Source organism: Crocodylus siamensis, chromosome 15, assembly GCF_052110815.1.
Source record: "Crocodylus siamensis isolate JL-2025a chromosome 15, ASM5211081v1, whole genome shotgun sequence".
Classification (NCBI taxonomy): domain Eukaryota; kingdom Metazoa; phylum Chordata; order Crocodylia; family Crocodylidae; genus Crocodylus; species Crocodylus siamensis.
Window position 1 is genome coordinate 26,714,221 of NC_143409.1, and position 20,019 is coordinate 26,734,239.

Below are 20,019 nucleotides of genomic sequence, written 5' to 3' on the forward strand. Positions count from 1 at the left end.
AAGCAGAATAAATGGCAGTAAACCAGACATGAATAAATTTAGGTTGGAAATTAAAAGATTTCTTACTGTCAAAGGAGTGAGATTTTTGGAATAGTCATTAAATAGGTATATGTCTGGGAGAGAGATAACAAACCTATGTGGTTTTAAGATAGTGTGATAACTTTATAAATATATGGCTGGTTGTCTGTGGGGACTGGTCTTGACACAGGAGATTTCTTCTCATCCTCTAAGCCTGTGTGTCTATAAAATTTAGTCAACCTGTGGGACTTACGACAATGTAAATATATTCTATTTTAAAAACAGTCAAATAATATTGACTACATGCTAAAATTTGCACACCTCAAGGCATTAGTTGATCAGTATAAAGTTCTGAAAAGATTATACCTTTCCTCCCAAAACAGCATTGCACATTGCATCAAGAGGATTTGTCATATTCCTTTTTAACAGCAAATGTAAGGCACTAGGAGAGGTAAAATACTGGATGGGTCAGATATCTCATCTGATATAGCAAATTATAGATAAATGATATGGGCAGCGAGTGACTTTCTCCTATAAAATAGTGTAAAAACTAGAAGACACTGGAAAATAGCTTCCATGGAGCTGAGCGTGATTTAAACACACTAGACTCTAATGGCTCCTAACTGTCGATATTGTGTAAAGATTTAGGATACCGTTCTCCCCTGCAGAAATAAGAGTTTACAGTATTTACTCTTCTGCTGGTTATGGCAGTGATTTCACTTTTTTTAGATTCAAGGCACCTCTCATTCAGCTCGAGGCACCCCTTGGAAAATGCTAGCTCTTAGTTTTCACTTATTTCTTGACTACAGAAGAATAATAGAGCAATTCTTCTGTTGCAAAGAACTTAGGAAGACCATAACAGCTCAGAATGTTTTAGACGCTATGAATTCCCATCTGAAAACTCTGGATTTATCTTGTGAATTAAGTTTGTACACCTAACCATAGGCAGAAGGAGAAAAATTTATTTGGGAGTGCTGAACCTGTGTATGCGTGCACGTGCTCTCCCTTCCCCTCCATTCCCCCCATCCCTGCTGCAGCTGCCTGGAGCCCACAGCCGGGTTGCCTTGCAGTCCTACCCACTGTCCTGCGTTTGGTGGGGGCTGATCCCCATTAGCCCCAGCCTCCTGCTGCCTATGCACCTAACACTGCTAACATAGTGTGACACCCTGTGGCACCCTTGAATGGATCTCAAGGCATTCCAGGTTCTAGTGGCACCCTGGCTGAGAATCACTAGGATATGGGGTATCCTGTTCTTTCTCCCCCGATTCATGTCAGAAGTCTGACCCAGCAGCCCTGACATGCTGAAAGGAGAAGCGGCATACTTTACAGCAGGGGTGTCAAACATGTGGCTTGCAGGCTGGACTCTGCCTGCCTGTCCAGCCTTCTGGACTACCAAAGGGCACTGGAAGCTGGGGCCTTTGGCCCTATTGGGTGTGGCCACTGGCAGTGAGCTTAGCTTGCTGCAGCCGGACCTTATGCTCCAGCTGCTGCTAGACCCAAATTGAACTAGGAAGCATCCAGGACAGGAGAGGACACTTCTGCCTGTATTAGGTAATGGAAACAGGAGTGCCTTTTCTGCTACAGTTGGCTCCCAGTTTGGTTCTGATGTGCCCCCTGAAATCTGGGTTATGCAGCAAAATTTCAGTTGGCTGCAGCAGTGCTGGAGCCATGATACCTGCGCTGAAGCAGCCTAGTTGAAGCAGTGGTTTAGTCCCACACAAATACTTACAGTCTGGGTTTTAGAGGCTGCAAGCTCCATCAAAATGTAAGATTTGGCTGAACCAGAGTTAGTAGCTGGCAAAAACAGCACTTTGGGTACTATTTAACTGCATAATCCTGTAGTTCATATGACTAGTGGACTTGACCAGGCTAATGAAATGATATTCATAGAAGTTTCACATGTAGAAGCTTCAGCGGGACTCCAGGGGCAAAAAAAAGCCCACATTCAGTAGCTCTTTTTCACAGGTTCAGGAATGACTGAATCTGTGATAAGTTAATTTTAAAGTGCATTTTCTTCATCAACGTGATAGTTTTAATTGAAGTGTTTGATTACATTTTGTTGAAATTGCAAATAAGGGCAAGTAACTCTGGAGTGTGGCAAACCTATTTGCAATGACATCCATTTTTAATAGCTTTGTTTGGTAATATCAGTGAAGTTGAATCTGCTTTTCTCACATCTGATTAAGTCTCCTAGATATTTAATACAACTCCCTTAACCTTTGGACTCACCTAAAGTGATGATTGGGTTGGAAATCTTGTTGGTGAATAAATCCATCTGCTTAGTTGAATACAATGGAGCTGCAGAAAGCCAACCTAGTCTTTTTTGGGAATGTTTGCAAATGTTCCAGGTGTAAATGTTGCTCAATCAAAATTGGCATAATATGAAGGAGCAGATACAATGTTACCAGCCAGAAAACATCAAGGGTTTTTATTGTTCTGAACTACTGCTGAATTGTTAATCTTCATAATGTTGGGAAGTGTGCGCCCTTGACTAGAGAGAGAGAGAGATTTCTGTATGTACGTCAAATACAACATTTTGAAAATAAAACAATAAACAAATTGTTAAAGTAATTACTTCCATTAAAAAGCTGAATCAGTACATGCCCTTGTGCTACTCTGTATTTTCCAAACAGAAAAAAGGAGCTTGTTTTTGTTTGGTTTCACTTTGTGGCATTAAAACACTACTTGTCTTTTTCTGAAAAATCATGCCTTCTCTGTATTTTCCCCACAGAGCAATGGTCATTTTGACCTCTTTAGCCTGAAAAGCTGACTAAAAAGAAAAGGAGTGATATTGCAACTGTGCAGAATAAAAATAACCCTCTAACTACTGTTAAATCTGTAAGGGCCAGATTCAGTTATGTCTGAAGTTTCTGAAGCAGGACTTAAATAGACTTAAGGTGCCTGAGTCTAGAACTGCTATCTAAGAAGCATCTTCATGGGACTGTTAAACAGTGAAGGTGCTTAAACTTCTTTGGGCATGTCCAATTTTTAACCCAAATGCCGCAAGATGCCTTCTGCACATGACCCAGTCTGAGCAGCTAGTTTTTGCCATTACCCTATTTGCATCCAGAAATCGGGCAGAGTGAAACCTAAGGCCCCATTTACACGTGCAAGTAAAGGCACAATTGGATCCAATGCAAGTAAAGGCACACAATCGTGCTTCCTGCCATTCCACAGATGTATGGTATGGCAGGAGGCATGATTGTAGGATTTTGCATTAGTTCCAATCACTCCTTATTGCCAGTATAGGGGGAGCCCAGAGGGCTCCCCCTGTATTGGCAAGAAGCAGGCTTCCATGGCTGCCTTTGCTGAGGGGGCTTCCAGTCTCAGGGGACCTGAACAGCTGGGACTGAGAGTCCTGCAACTGATAGGGCTCTCAGCCCCAGCTGGGTCTCACAGGACCAAGAGTCATACAACTGATGCAATTCCTGAGAGCCCTGTGTAGGCCAGGAGTTTCATGTATCCCTGAGCCTCGGGGATCATGGTATATGCAATCCCTAGGGCTCGGGTATTTCATGCTGGGCATGGTGCACCCCTGAGGCTGGGAATCCTGTTACATGTGCAAACTAAAGCTTGATAGCAACCAGTTATAAAGTTAGTACATTTTTTTCGAGGTCTGACTTTATAGCTGGTTGGAGCTTTATATTGTGTGATAGCTATTGGGGCTGTGTGAAGCTTCAGTCCCTGATTTGCTCTGGCAGGGACTTGGCCCAATTCAGTGGCCGAATCTCTGTATCTGAATTGAATCAGGGGACCCTTTAATCTCTCTGAATCTAATTGGAACTCTTCAAATTGATTTGGAGATTTGGACATAAAGACAGCTTTAAATATTTTCATACATACCTCTAGGTAGCAGGGGCTCATGAATGCTGGGGTGCAGGGAGCTTCCCACAGAAGCACGGGGGGCTCCCCGGGATGCTCAGCAGCAGGCCCAGCAGCACTTCCAGTCCAGGTCCAGGTTTGCTGGGGAGTGTGCTGGGGGGGCCCCCCAGCTCAGCAACTGGTGCCTCCTGGGTCTGGCGGGGGGTACCCTGGTGGCTGATTGCTGAGCCAAATCAAATTGCACACCCCTGATAGCTACTTTGCTGGTCTTAAGGTAATTGTTCAATTAACCAGTTAATTACCTGATACCTGTAATGTGGAGGAAGCCTAAATCTCCTAAGCAATGTGTGCCATCAAGTCTCCTAAGATGCTTGATTAGGTAGGCATATTCAGAACCTAAGCAGTGTGCCAGCTTTGTTGAATTCAGCCACTTTTCTTCAAAAACAAGAAGCATTTGCATGGCAGTAACAACAAGGTTAAGTAGTTTTGCATATTAGTCTAGTGCAGGGGTTTTCAACTTTTTTTAGTCTAAGTAACCCCAGTGACTGGACACTGAATGGAGGGAGGGAGGGAGGGGTAGCACATGGCCAGACACGGAGCAGGGAGGCAGGGATGGAGCACTACCACCTCTCAGGAGCAGGCCCAGGGCAGGGTGGGGAAGCTTACCAGGCTGGGCTTCCCCACCCTGCAAAGGGATGCCGCTGCCTTTGCCATTGCAAAGTAAGTGGGAGCCAGGTATGGTTTCCTCCTTGGCCTGAAGGGATTCACATCTTCATCTTCTAGGAGGATTCCTGGCCACCTGGCTATAAGCAAGTATTAGTGAGGTGTCTACCACCTCTCCCCCTGGGACTGTGAAGCCAAGAAGGTAAAATTTCTGGGCCTCTGAGCAGGCGGGAACATGTTTAGTAGGGGTGCTTCTGTGCTGAACCACCCACCTCACTGCACATGACCACCTTCCAGGCCCAAGTGCCTCCCTGGGGGTGCCTCACATCTGGCTGACCCCCTTTCTGGAGCACATCCACAAGCCTGGGGGTAACGCTGCCACCACTCATGAGTCTCGGTCTGTTAGTGGCTCTGTACCACAAGGTACACAGTCTTTATAGACTTGAAGGGTACTTGACCCACTGCAAGAACTTGGGGTGCTTCCCTTAGTCTGAAGCAGAAATCATGGTCTTCCTTAGTGAGCCGGAAAGGGGACCCCAAGGCATAATCTAGACCCTCTCCCAATAAGTGTCCCACGCTAGGTAAAAAGGAGTACTTTATTGTTTATAAGGAGTAGGTTTGGAATAGGGTACAGGGTAGAGCAATATCAAAGAATAACCCTTAGAGCAAACAGTGGTGTGGTAGCCTTTGATCACGCATCTGAGTTACTGCAAGCTATATATCTAGTTAGATTTCAAGTAGCTTACTCACAAGTATCATTCAGAGGCTATCCTTTGGAGGCAGGCAGTTTGTAGTGTGTCTGCATGTTTCGAGAGAGCTGCAGATGTCCAGCTTATCCCTGTGTCTTCATCATAGCTTCCACCCCTCTTCCTGGGTAGTCTTTAACTTATATAGACCTTATTACCTCATTTACCTGATCCAATGAAGGCCAGCAGTTGTTGGCTCCCAGCCAACCAATTTAAAATGCATCACTGGTTGCCAGGTAGACTGGTAGGGTTTCTAGGCCCCCTCCCAGTCATGATGTCCTTGCTTAGAACAATAGGGAGTTTAAGCCCCTCCACCCAGGTATGTGAGGCCAGTCTTGTAGGCCAAAAGAGCAGGTTCCCCCCTCCCTCAGGAATGTATCTGGCTGGAGTTACAACTCCGGGTTACCTGAAGCAGATGGGGGGCAGGGTTGCCTGCCCTCTGCAGTGACCACGGTAAGCAAATTGTTAGATAATTAATACGCCTGATAGCTGACTTTGGGGAGAGACTGAGATGGTGTTCTGCCGTAGTCTCAGTAGCCTCAGGAAAAAATTTTGGACTCTTGAGTTTGAACAGGATTCTGGAATCTTGATTTTGAGCAGCTGAAGGTGCTTACCTTGCAGCCCTGGCTTAGATACCGAAGCTGCTTTAGTTCAGTAATACCCCTGTGCTAGTGTTTCCTGTTGGCTAGTTCTAGGTAGGTCTTCGCTTAGCATTTAAGCTTTTTTTGGATCATGCCTCTGATGCACATGAACTCTTTTCTCATGATGCGCAAGCAGTTGAGGCACCAAACTCAGGATTTTAGATTTCTTTTTAGGGGCTAGTCACTTAAGATTTAGGCATTACACTGCTTAACTTGTAGGCATATTAATTCTTTTTATTAGATTTAGCCATAACTTCCTGTCATATGCTTAACTAATAAACAAAGATTGTCATACCACAGTACCCAATACATAGGCATAAGTAAATGTCACTATACCTAATCTGTTATCAACATTGTTGATGTTAGTTTTATCTGTGAAAGTTTGTGCGCCAGAATTTCTTATTAAACCATCTGGCTTATAAAACCATAAGAAATATATCTGCATTAAGAAATTGTAAGAGAACTGATATTTAAAAATTCCCTATGGTTTTTAATGACTTTTCAATATGCTTATATATTTTATGGAGGTTTATTGTCTTTTATGAGATGTCAGGCTACTAAATATAGTTTTCCTGCAGAGCCTTTCACATATCTGAGTGACAGAACCATCTTTTCTTGTCCCAATTCATTATGCATCCCTTGATTTTTGACCCATTGGAAGTTGATTGAAGGTAATGCAGTGGAATTAACCATGTCTAGTATTTCTTTTGAGTCTAGAATAATGATTTTGGACTACATTATGACTATTACTATATCCTGTGAAGTATGCCCAGGGTATTTGGTTTTCTGTATGGCTTTTTATTATCCAATAAAAATGCTGAATAGAACTTTACTTGTATATATAAAGCTGTGTAAGAGTGGATATAGTAGTTTTAATGCAAAGACATTTATGTGTCTATTCTGTTAGTATACTAAATTCCTATAAACTAGAACTACTGTTGAATATTCAGAAAGGTATGTAACTGATCTCTTAGTGTGGGATTGACACCTGCAGCCCTCAGCAGTCTATGGCAGCTGACTCCTCAAAGAGAGCCAGTCCAGCCTGCACGGGTCTCGTCAGTTAGGGTATTGTTGGCACGGAGCTGTGCTGTTGCCCATTTCCTCTGCATTTCTCTCTGCAGCAGAGCCAGCTGCTCTGTTACATCTGTGCCTACCCTTGCTGTAGCGGGGATGGGGCTCAGGAGAAAGGGTAAGTGCAGGCAGTTGGCCACTCTGGGGGGTGGAGACTTGCAGCTTATGATGGAAGATGGGTCACAAAGCACGGCATCCACTTTGTGACCCGACCTTCATTACTAGCCTGGTGAAAGTTTTTTTTCAACCCCTGCTCTTAGGCAAGTTTTTAAATTACTGATTTTATGTTTATGAGGGATTTATTTTGTATTTGCTATTAATGCATACTTACTGTTCTTTTGGCAGTTGTTAGGGGGAAAGTACTTTTTTCCCAAAGAGCAGTGGAAAATATCTAATGTGGGAAGAAATATTGTTGAGCTCACCATGTTACAGTTGTTGCTTATTACAACTTTCTTGTTACGTTATTACAACAAGATTATGATTATCAGCTTTTATATTCCAGAAATATCTAAAAGCCATACATTTGTATATTCTATCCAAAAAAAGCTGAGAATATTGAATATGTTTTTTGTTTTTTCTGATAAGGAAAATTTTAACCAAACTCACATTCTTTTGGAATAAAAACCCATTTTGTTACCAATAGAAGGTCTATTTTTGCTGTATTCCATTGGTAATACCTACACACACCTTTTATTCTGAGGATGCCAGAGCACAAGATCTGAATACTGTCTCTAAATGTAATGGGCAGGATTTCCCAAGTCTGGTAAAATATAGCCATTAAATGATGTCTTGGTGGAATTTGACTTTGTGGCTCTGACTTGAAGGAATGTGAAACAAATGAAGTCACTGTTGCTTTAAAAATACCTATTTAATTTCAATTAGATGTTCTTTCCCTATGACTCTCTTTGGTGGTGGGGGGAGTTAAATGTTGAAAATTTTCATGGCAATGATTTATTTGAAGCAATAATGAGCACATGTTAATTGTTAGAATTGGCAGAAAATAAACAAAGGCATAAAAATGTTTTCAATGCATTGTCTTTCAGAATGGAGCAATTCTTTTCAAATTTTTCCATATAATTTATAATATTGTTAACTTTTTTAAATTTTTGGAAACAGATCTTACTGTGAGACTCAAAGCATTTGTTACATCAGAGCTTTAAATATGTAGTCTATGTACAACATGCTAGACTGATAGTGCTACAGAGGGATTTACAGAATTGATAGAGCTGTTGTGCAGTCTTCCCATGTTATCTCTTAAAGTTATTCAACTTTGGCAAGCTGTGGCCACCTCTAATGATAATTCTTTTTGTCTCTTGGTCGTTTTGCTGATACAACCAGAAGTGCAGTTAATGCATTGGTGTTCATTGGAGCTATTAGAAACTGAAACATAATCAATCACCAAATTAATATAGGAATAACTTAAAAATGGGAACCATTAACAAGTCTTTACAAATAGTGTCTTGTGTCCCTTTTTCTATAAAGCAGGTATTTTGTTAACTGTACAGTATGGCATATGAATTTAAAGACAAAATCTTTGAAAATGGATATAGGGGTTAATAAATGTTTCTGTCTCTTTTGCAATCATTGGAGACATCAAAGGATGTATTTTTCTAGAGTCTTAAAGATACTGGAGCAAAAGCTTGGCCTCCTTGAAATCTTTAGTGAAACTGTCATCTTTAATGAGGGCAGTATTTTACCACAGAAATCACCATGCAATTTCTTACTCTTGAAGTATCTGTGATGTGCTGGAGCAATCTATTTAGGGGGCTGTCTAGTGAACCCAAAGGGCACGTCCACACATGCAAGCATGTGTGCTTACAGCAGCTCAAATAGAAGTGGTGCAAGTTTTAGCCAGGGCTTTTTGCCTTGGGGCACGTGCTTGGACATGCACTTTGTTGAGAAGCAAATGGTGCCACTTAGGGCAAAATAACCCTGCCTGGCTCCTCCCAGATCTGCAGCAGGGGGAGCTAAAGTCCAGGGCCAGCACCTGTCCTGGCCCCAGCAGTACAAAAAGCTGCCCTGGCAAGTAGCTCAGGGATACTTGCTCTCAGGAGCTCCTGGGGCCCAGCCAATTGGTACCTGGGGACACTACCCCTTGTGCTAGCTGGACCGCTGAAGCAGCCCTGAGAGTTCCCTGCACCCTCTACCCACTGTAGCAGTCAGGCGATGGGGGCTGCTGCTTGGCTGTGACCTGCTGTGCACTTGCCAGACCCGGATGGGGACTGAACTCCCAGTAGAGGCATCTGCCTCTCTGGGCCAGCTGCCAGCGGGCTGTGGCTGCAGAGTTAGCCTCTGTGCGGCAGTACTGCGATGTGCAAGGCCCACATGCCCCACCCCAGCCCCTTGATTGCTGCCCCACCCAGCCCTAACCCCTGCTCTCCCAGGCCCCCATGGCTGCCCCCACAACCCCAGGCATCATCACTTTAAAAAAAAAAAACAAAAAAAACCTGAGGGGGGAAAAAAGTCTCTACTTACCCTAGAAGCAGGGGCTGCGGGGGCTCCAGGGCCTCATGGCAGAGCCCGCCCAGGCAACACAGGGTAGTGGGGGGCAGGAGGGCCTGGGCTGGGGCTGCTGGGGCTGGCCCTCTGCCCTGTGCTGTGCGGGTGGGGCCCCAGTGATACAGATGGCAGCTAAACTGCTGGTAAGTCCTGGGACGGGGGTTGGGGGGGTTTGGTATGGGGATGATAGGGTGTTGGGGCAGGGATTGGGGGAATTGGGAGGGCTGGGGGGTGGAGCTGGAAAAAGCAGGGGTCAGGGGGGTTTGGGGGCAGGTGGGGCATGGTGCTGGGCAGAGCAGGGGTTGGGGGGCTTGCAGGGCAAGCTGGGGATGGGGCTGGGCAGAGCAGGGGTTGGGGTTTCGGGGGGTGGGGGCAGGCAGAGGGTAGGGCCGGGCAGAGCAGCAGTTGTGGGCCTCACGGGGTAGGCAGTGGTGGGGCTGGGCAGAGCAGGGCTGGGGGAGTGGGCGGGGCCAGTGGGGGTCCCCCCCCATAGTCCCCTCCCCTCCTCCAGCCCCCCCCCCCCCCCCCGACCCCTTACTTACGGTGCTGGAACCCTGGTGCTGCACTGTCTGGCAGGCCATGTGTTCAGCACCAGGGTGAGGGGCCAACCATAGAGACACTGGCAACCAGAGTGTCTCCATGGAGGACCCAGCCTCCGGTTGCCTCAGGGCATAGTCCAGGACCATGGCCTGCCCCACTTTAGTTTTTTTAGACCCCTGGATATCCAAGTTTGCAGTGCAGGGAACATTTTTTCATTCCCACACGTGTCTCTTGCCCCATCTCAAAGGGGTTTTAGATGAGCGAGAATGTGTCTCTTGCCCCATCTGGACGTGCCCAAAAGGTTCAATGGACTTCACCATTGGCCATTTACTAACAGTAAAGTGAACTTGAGTTCTCAAAAGCTTGTACTCTCTCTATATATCTTATTTAGTTAGTCTGTAAGAATATGTGCAGACATTTGCCACACCAGTTCTGTGGTCGTGAAACTTACTTTAAAAACAGTTTGGTCAGGGTGGAAGGGTAGGAAGAATGCTAGCTCCAAGGCTAGGGTGAGTGGCTGGGCTTTCCCAGTCCCAGGGCTGCTCTCCAAACTTGTTAGCCTGTTCCCAGTCTGAGTTAATTCATCTCTTCAGGTGAGTTAATTTACATAGGGCCTGCTATTTTTTCCCTGATTTAACTTATCTGAATGTCTACAAGCTAGCAGTGTGTGTATGTGGGGGGGGGGAGGGGTGTTTCTTTTTTCTTTTGACCCTAGGAAATCTCGGGGTCAAAAAAAAACCATGAAAAAAAAGGGGAGTGGCATGTGTGGGGACAGCGCGTGCCGCCCCAAACCAGAGCCTGCCAGCCAGTGCCACACTCCGGCTGCCGGCTAGGCTCCGAGTGGCAAAATCACTGCTGCTGCAGCATCAGGAGGCCCTCAGGACCCCAGGTAAGGCTACTGAGGCCAGTCCAGTGCTAGCTCCAGCCCCCCTACCCCACCCAGGATAGCAGATGTTCCTTGGGGACAAGTAGCAGGGGCATAAGGTGTCCTGTTGCTAGTTGTTCCTGGGGAAGCAAACATCTACGCTCGTATGGATGCAGCCTAATGATGCATATCTACCGTGCCTTCTGCAGAATTTGTAATTAGGGATGTGCTACTCTTCAGTTAAACATGGTCTGTGGCAAGATCCTGGGTGTTCTGTGGCAGACTAAAAATTCTGTGGCAAGTTCATTTAAATTATGATAAATTATTTAAAAATTAACATGAATAATACATTCAATATAGTAATCCCTTGGGTTTACATTCTTACATTTTCCAGTTTTCAAGATGTGTCTGATGTTTGTATTAATTACATCAATATTTTAAAGGAAAATTTAGGGAGATGTTGCGTGGGACTTTTGTCACCTGTGTACATTTAAGAAGTAATTTAGGGATAACCATATATGTAAAAATAGTAGAGAAATAATTAATTATTTAATTTTAAACGTCTATCTTTAGCCTTCTACTCTCCTTATTTAATAAACTATTTTATCAGTTTGTATTCAAACTAAGGAAGACACGAGTGCATCGTTTTATACTCCATTCATAGTTGGAAGATTGCCTTTGTAACTGTAAGAACTAGTAACCTTTGAAACAAAAGCTTTAAAACATTTTTTTTTTTAATTCTTGCTATGTGATATCTAGTTCTGTAGCAAAAGCTGTATTCCACTGAATAAGAAGGCCTTGTAGGTATCTAGTTTTGTGTTAAAACTTACTGAGTATATATTTTTATTTGAATAGGTGCTTTATGTACTTCATGTGGGGGGCTGATAAATATTACATTTTCCTGCTCATTTATCTTTGTAATCTACTTTGCAGTTTATAAATTGTTTTGTTTTTTTTTTAATAAAAGTCACTGAAAACTGCATAATGTCTCTGAATTTCTTGTTTATATTCTTTCTGAAATGTTGCCATAGTTGGTGCCTGATTAAAGGAGATGTCTAATGTTGTTTGGTTTGCATGATCATTTATTAAAATTTCGTTTCGGTTCTGTTGCCTTTTTTCTTATTCATGTTACTTTGCCAGTAGTGATAACTTTTGTTAGAAGACTGCTAAAAACATCTCCTTGTAATTGTAAATCACCTTTTATAGTATGTTAATAGAAGGTTTCAAACACTTGATTCTGGTGGTGCACCAATACGTTGGTCTGATATGGGATTGGTACCAATATAAAAAAAAATATCTATATCAGATATCAGCCTTAAGTGGCTGATAATTGGACCAATAAATGTCCATGCTGTGCAGCCACAGTGCAGCACATAGGCAATGAAGAGACAGCCTGAAGCATGGAGAGCTGCCTCCAGCAGGTAAGTCTGGGGTGGGGTGGGGGGGGAGGGAGGGGCATGGGGAGGCAGATCAAGGCCCTGCTGTGTGGGAGGCAGAGGCTGGAGCTGGGGCAGGGGCAAGTGATGCCCAGTCAGGGTGCAGGGTGGGGTGCGGTGCCTCTGGGAGCAGGTGGCTATGGGGGGAGCAGGGGACTACAGTGAATTTTGGTGTGGCTGCAGACCCCCTGTAGTTCCTTCCCAGCTGTGCTGCTCCCTGCCTTGCCCGCCCCAGGCGCTGCTGGGAACAGGCCCCAGATCTGTGCGGGGTAGACTGGGGCTGGGGCAGTTCCCAGCAGAGCCTGGGCTGGGTGGGGTGCAGGGTGGGGGGTGGCACCACTGGGAAGGGGCCCAAAATTCACTGTAACCCTCTCCATAGTCCACCACTCTCAGTGGTGCCACCCCCCACCCCACCCAGATCAGGCTCTGTGGGGAACAGCCCTGGCCCCAGCCCACCCCACCCCATGCAGATCTGGGGACATGCCCCCCTGTACCCTCCGTGACGAGTGACAGCAGCAGCGGGAGCCAGTGGATGAGCTACCTGTGGTGGCAGGAGCCGCCTCCACCTCTGCCTCCCCCTATGCCCCTCCGGATGAGCCCTTTCTCCATCCTGCACCCCCCAGATGAGCTGCAGCTTTGTCCCTGCCCTGCCCTCCCCGACTGGGCAGTGTTTGCCTCTGCCTCCCTCCCTCATGGTGGGGCCTTGATCTGCACCCCCATGTCCCTTCCCCCTCCCCTGCCCCATCTCCTACAACACCAGACTTACCTGCTGCAGGCAGTGTATTGGATATTAGATGGGTATCAACTGATATGCCTCCTTATATATTGGCTATTGGTATTAGCCTCGGTGCACCCCTACTTGATTTACTTATTTACATTTTTTAAATGAAACCAGTGGCAAAGCTCTGTCTTGGTGAAGTCAGCAAGGAAGCTGTTCCCTTTTATTCACATTTTTCTTATATCATATGTACATCCTGCTAATTGTGTATTCATCCTATTTCTCCCATATAAAAAGATCACATGCAACTATATAATGGCTTTGAGACCATTAGTAATGTTCTAGCATATTGGCATGGTAAATATTTGTTACTGCCACCTAAAATTAGACCATTAAAATGTTTCTTTGCTCTTTTTGTAACTCCAGAGTTTTTGTTTGTGCACAGTTTTTGAAAGTGAAAACCCGCCATTATGTAGTTTTAAAGACATTTCATATGGCGGGTTTTCACTTTCAAAAACTGCATTTTGGACAAAAATTGAATTTTTGTTTCTATATATACATAATTTAAATTTGTGTTTTAGTACCACAGACGTGCTGTGAAATAATGTAACGTGACAGGCTTACTGACACATTTTGCAATAATGTAAACATAATAATAACACACAAAGTAAAGAGCATATCATTTCAAAATTAAACTTATCTTTTAAAATTAAATTTTGGGGAGAAAATTTAAATTAAATATATTTTTAAGAAAATTGAAATGAACAAGTTGTAGAATTTTGTTTCATGAAATATTTACAAATATTTGTTTTAGGTTCTTACATAGAACAAAAATTTTGAAATGCTGAAGTTTTCTATAAAATGGAAATCTCAAATTTTGAACAGCTCTTCTTAGAAGTTAAAGAACAAGACTTGGAGCCAGGAAAACTGTGTTCTGTATACCCCAGGGAATTTTACAGAAAAATTCAAAATAATGCTCAGAAAAATTCAAAATTATGCACAATTAACTTTTATTTTGTTTTAAATTAAATATAACACTATTTCAGTCTTCTTTAGAAATATATGCAGGAACTTGTTTGCGTGGGGGGTATGGGATTTATGTGTGTGTGGGAGGGGGTTGTGAAGGTGTGTGTGTGTGTGTGCAGAGCTGTATGGATATGGGAATGTGGGGGTAGTGTGTGGGATTTGGGGGGGAGAGTGTTCCCCCCCCATAAACAACCCCCCTACCACATGCCCTGCTCCAGCACAGCCCTGGAGGAACATGCCCCCACCCGCCACATCCCTTCCCCCACAGCCCTTGCCACCACATGCCTCCCCGATGCAAAGCTCCTGGCCAGCACACGATTCCCCTGTGCACAGCGCCTCCTGTGCACAGCCCCTGGGACTTTGGTGCACTCCTGGCCACAGCAGGCAGAGCCCCCCAGTGGTGCGTGGCTCCAGTGAATTCCCGGGGCTGCATGGAACCAGCTTGGACCGGCCTGCTGGCACACACCTTTGGGCCAGACCAGGCTGGCCCTGTGCCAGCATCGGGGGCTTGTGGCACTGCAGGCGGGAGCCAGCTGCAGCCACTGGGATTCACGAGAGCCACGTGCCACCAGGGTCTGTGCCCTGGCCAGGAGCACCCTGAGGGCCCGCCACCTGCTGGAATTGCTGCCATGGCAGGAGCTGTTTACCCTGGGGTGCAGGGTGTGTGGCAGGGGGACCCACATCCACCCACAAATCAACAAACCCCTCTCACACCCCCATGCAGGCAGGAGTTCCCATTCACCATCCTGGGGAATTACTGAATATTATGTGATTCATACACAGTTATACGTTTTACATGCAAAACTATTGGGTACATAATTACATTATTCCCTGTGGTGTAATTCTGTTCCCAACTCCATCAGTGAATTAGTGCAATCTGGTTCCTATACGTTGCTTGCTTTTTTGTGAATTATCAACCTGTGAAGCACTTAACTATTTTCTTACATTCTTTGTTAACGAACCAAAATTCAGCACAATTTTTGCCTTTTAATGATCTGATCCAAAGGTTCTTAAAATCAATGGGACTTTCTCCTTTGACTCAGTGTGCTTTAGGATCAGTCTCTGTTAATTTAGGCCTGCCATTATATCCCTGCTTTCATAATACATGGAAGCTGTGTAGTTGATGCAAGATGTTATCATATCCAATAACAAAAGAAGATGAAATATAATTGGGAAACATATGGAATGGAAACCCAAGAAAATGAAATTTATGTGTATTAATCACTTCCTTCCATTGTTTTATCTTCTTGCTTTTTTTGTCTTTCCCTTAGCCTTCCCTTTTCACTGTTGCTTTTCCTATTGTTCAATGGCTCTTCCTACTCTAGGAAGTCAAATTCATGTTGTCTATTTTACTTCCCTTTATTGAAATGAAGCTAGCACCTGACAGAATATATAGCTAGTTTTTCCAAATATTATTTTATTCAAGGAAAAATTTGCTCAGTGAGCATAGATTTGTTTTTGTCATTTGGACCATTGGCTGACCTCTTGTCATGGCTGGAACCAGGCTGTATTGATCAGCCAGCACTTGCTAAATGAAGCAGGTTCTCAATGCCCTAGGACAAAGACAACCTGTAGCAGAGCAGGAACTGTGGCTGGATTGGATAAGGTGAGAAAGTGTGGCATTGAGAAGATGAGCCTAAGCTCATAACTTCTGCGGGGTCAATCTTTGCTGAAGCATAGAAAATTAATGAAAGTCTTCAGTTTTTATCTTGCCCTTATTTCACAGCTCTTCTGGCCATGTGACTTCCTGACACCTCTTTTATTAGACCAATAGATAGTTCCAAAAAAAATCTTTATTTGCAAACTTTTGGGCACACACACCCTTCTTTAGGCATAGGAGAGTACAAAGATTGTAAAATTTCTCCCAGGTGGAAATGAGAATTCCTATTACACAGGAGAGCTGAAAGGTGGTGCAAGATCTCCTGGCTGGAAAAGTTAATTTTATGCAAATTAGACTCAGATCAAATCTTTCCTGTGAAATATGAATTTTCATTTCCACCTGGGAAAATGTTACAATCTTTGCACTCTCCTATGCCTGAGGAATGGTGCACATGCCTGAAAGCATGCAAGAAAAGATTTTTTTTTGCAACTATCTCATTGGTCTAATAAAAGAGATCATCTCTGTTGAGAGTTCTGATTGCTTTTGCTTGTAGACTAACACAGCTACAACCTGTATCTCTGACATATCTTTTGATGTTTCTCTTGGAATATCGAAGGTTCCCTTTTTTCATTCACTTGGCCCTGGTTTATATATTCTGTTACCCTCATAGCATCTATGGATTAGGCTTTCTGCAAACTTTAATAAATATAAGTTGATTTGAGGCTGAGGCCATAGGCATGTTGCTTTAAGGAATATACAAAGTATACTGCTTAGGATGATGCTATGGATCTTTGAGATGGGATGGCAGTTCTGAGAGTCAGTGGAGCTAGATTATTTTATTCCAAGGAATCCCGTGTTGCCCATTCCTAGTTACACTACTGCCTTCTCCTTCCCTTCTTGCCCTCATCCTGTATACTCTTTGCCTGACACTTTGCCTCCTGGTTGCACATTTTTTTTTTTTTTATAACAGAGTGAAGTTTTTCAGGTGCCACTTGCCCTATGCCAGGATCTTTCTTTTCATTTTGACTTTAGCAGTGTTACTTAAATTCATCCCTCAATTCATTGTCTCGTGGCAGATTTAAAAATATGGTATTCTTTGTCTGTTTTGTGACTGTTATCTGCATCCTTCTTCTAGGTGACCTTAAGGACTTCAGGTTAAGAGACAGTGAAGATAACATCAAAAGAAACTGCTCTTTACAGATTTTAGTACTGCAGATTCATATTAATTCTAGGCTGTATTGGTCATGGGATCAGCACAGGAGATGTAGCTAACTTTCAGGAACAGGTTAGATTTTATTCATAAATAAAGTAAGGAGAGGGGTAAACTGGGAGGCAACTCTGTTATGCTACGCTTGGCGCCTTTGCTTCTGACCACCTGCCACCATCGGCCACTTCTATCCAACATGTTTATGTTTATACAATCTTCTTAAAGGGATTGCCCTTACAGGCTGCTGTTTCCTGAAATCAAAGCAGCTTTGGCATACATAGCTTGGAGTTAGCAAGATTGGTGCTGCTGCTGATAATTAAATATTTAGCTTTGGGGATATTCATAGTATCTTCCCATTTCTGCTGCTGAACAGAGAATCTGCAAGAATCTGCAATTTAAAAAGTTAAGTAAGTGGTGGTGACAAGTTTTTCTGGAAATAGGCCAAAGGCATGATGTAGTAATAGTAGGGTTGTTGGATGAATGCCTTTTGTCATAGGTGAACAATATTTATGACACTGTAGGTTATGAGATGGTGAATCTAAAGTTTTTTTTTTTTTAACCAAAGGTTTGACTGTGATAGAGAGGTTTTGCAGGATGTAGGGTAGCAAAGCTGTGGGAAATAGTGATGCATTTCCTTTTCTGAAAACAAATGTTGAAAACCAAGCAGATAGAAGGATAGGGGAAGCACAAAGATGTTCAAGTTCTTTATAATGCTGGAGTTACCTAAAAAAGACAGTCATAGTTCGTTTTACCCCATGACTTCTTGCTTTTTTTAGGACAGATATTGGTTACAGTGTGCCAAGTTATACAGAGTAGGTGTGAACTTCCAGTAAGTTAGTAAAATTCAGAATAAATGCTTTGTTAAATCAAAAGATACTTGAATTACATTACTTGCTCATGTTTGAAAATCTTTGATTCTTGAGGAGCTATTGGCAATAAGAGCTTATTATTAGCTAATGGGAACTTGTTGACTTGTCTTGTATTGTAAACTTTGTCCTGTATGACCTTTGTGTACCAGAAGTATTGTATGTACTTGAATATATGATGACCCTGTATATTAGACAGACCCCCAATAATTAGATTCCATACATGGAAAATTTATAGATTTTTTTTTTTTTTTATAATTGTCCAGGTGTAGAATTTAATTTATCAGAGTTTTTTTTTTTGTCCTGAATTCACCCTTTTCACACTGCTACAGCAGGGAAAATAATGGCTGGGGGGGGGCAGAAACAGGTTTCCCCCCCCCCCAACTTTCTTCCCCCTGCAGCCTTCCACCCCCCACCTAATTATTGTTAGATCCTGCTCAGGCTCTGTTCCCACCTCAAGCACAATATAGAGGTGAGCTGCATGTGACAGTAAGAGGGGAGAAAGGGACAGAGAGGAGGGCCAAAAGTGCTGAAGGAAACAGGAGACTGATGTGGGTTTGGCTCTGACCCTAACCCTGATTGCTACAAATTTCCACACAGGTACTCCATAAATACAGTTTTGAGCACCACTTGTGCACCTACTTATACGTAGCACAAACTGTGCATGATATTAATCCAGAGCCAAAAAGCTCCTGACTTATCAGAGGGTTCATTTGGCTGGGCCCCACAGAGTCAACAGTGTTTCAAGCCATAGCGACCCTGCAGCCTGGCACTGCTCAGTATGTGTGTTTATTCCAGATCCTCTGCCACAAAGGGTCAACATGTTAACTAGCCCCCCACTTGTGACTGAAACTGGGTGTTCTTGTCACAAGTCCTATAACCCTCCAAGAATTTATATGTAGATGAGTCTCAGGGCTGCCTGCTCAGTCTCTACCCCATAGAGGGCTGGGCCACATTAATCTCACGAGACAGGCTGAGAGAGGGGGCCACAGAGTTTGGTGACGTCTGCCAGACATCTAGGGCTTTTGAGGAAATGGGAATAAATGGAAATGGGAAAGAGGCATTGTAAAGCTGTGGGAGTGAAAAGGAAGTTGAAATGTATTTGGTGTAGCAGTTCACCATGACTTGAAAAAGTGTTGGTGCTGAGAGAAATGGCAGACAATGGGCACTATAGCTTATTCAGATGGGGTGCACTAACCTAGTCTTGTGGTAAATTCCCATCACTATATTTGTTTATATGGGCTTTGTTTTTCGTGGCCATGCTCAGCATGGGTTGTATTCAATCAGCTTCATAGTTGGTTTCCATGACTGAGCACATGCTGCTTCTAGCAGCAGTTTAATAATAGCCAATGTATCTAATGAGGGGAGTGGGGGTAGGTGTTTGCTGGTATGTGAATATAAGACAACAGGCTTTTTTCCCCATTATTGATTTTGGGGGCGGGGGAACCTCATCTTATATTCTAGTAAATATGGTACATCTAACCACATGCTGCTTAATAATGAATAAAAGTGCCTAAAGTATTTTAGATAATGGAAAGAACCCTTTTGTTTATAGTTCATAGAAATAGTATTTCATCTGCAAGTTCCAAATTCAGCGATATTTACATATCGGTAAATGCAATTTTTCAGAAAAGCAGCTATGGAGTTAGTAAGCAGAGTTGCTTTCATTTATGCTAAGGACAGATGTAAACTGTAATCAGAGTTGTATTTTAGTCATAGTGGTTTTAAGTACTACACAGGTGCTTTTAGATTTTCATATTAATAGTTCAAAGTGACATACAATCTGAAGAAATTATCACATCTTGAGAGTAATTGGCTTCCATGCAACAGAAAAGGATGCATAGTATCAAGTTTTCCCCCTTTGTCACTGATATACTTGTGTCTTCTATGTGGCAAATGTTAATAATTTTCCAACAGGTTGATGGCTTTTTTTTTTTTAGATTTAGATTTAGACTGAGATACTTGGGTTTTCTTCCAGTATAAACTGATGCTATTGCCATATCTTTTAGCAGCCTCCTTTAATAGAATACAAATATATCCCTCTGCCAGTATGGTACTTGGCAAATGGTAGAAGTACTCTGAGTTGTTTGTGTTTATAGCTGGAATGTCAAACCTTCAAGTGTTCAGTGGAAATTTAGAAGTATTTTAGTTGAGGGGGGTGATTTGATATAGGGCAAGAAACACTTGGTGAAAAGCAGAGGTGTGTTTTTTGTTTTGATCTGCTAATGTCTTTGTGACTTCTTACAGCCCTTTTCACTTTCTTCATTTTATTTTAATTTAAATTACTGTTCTCACTGGCTG

At 43.4% G+C, this 20,019-nt stretch overlaps 1 protein-coding gene across 5 annotated transcripts in view; it reads left to right on the top strand.

The window, feature by feature from the left end:
• Nucleotides 1–20,019, top strand: part of CGNL1 (cingulin like 1) — a 157,385-nt gene that overhangs the window by 27,520 nt on the left and 109,846 nt on the right. The gene's annotated exons all lie outside the window — the stretch shown is intronic.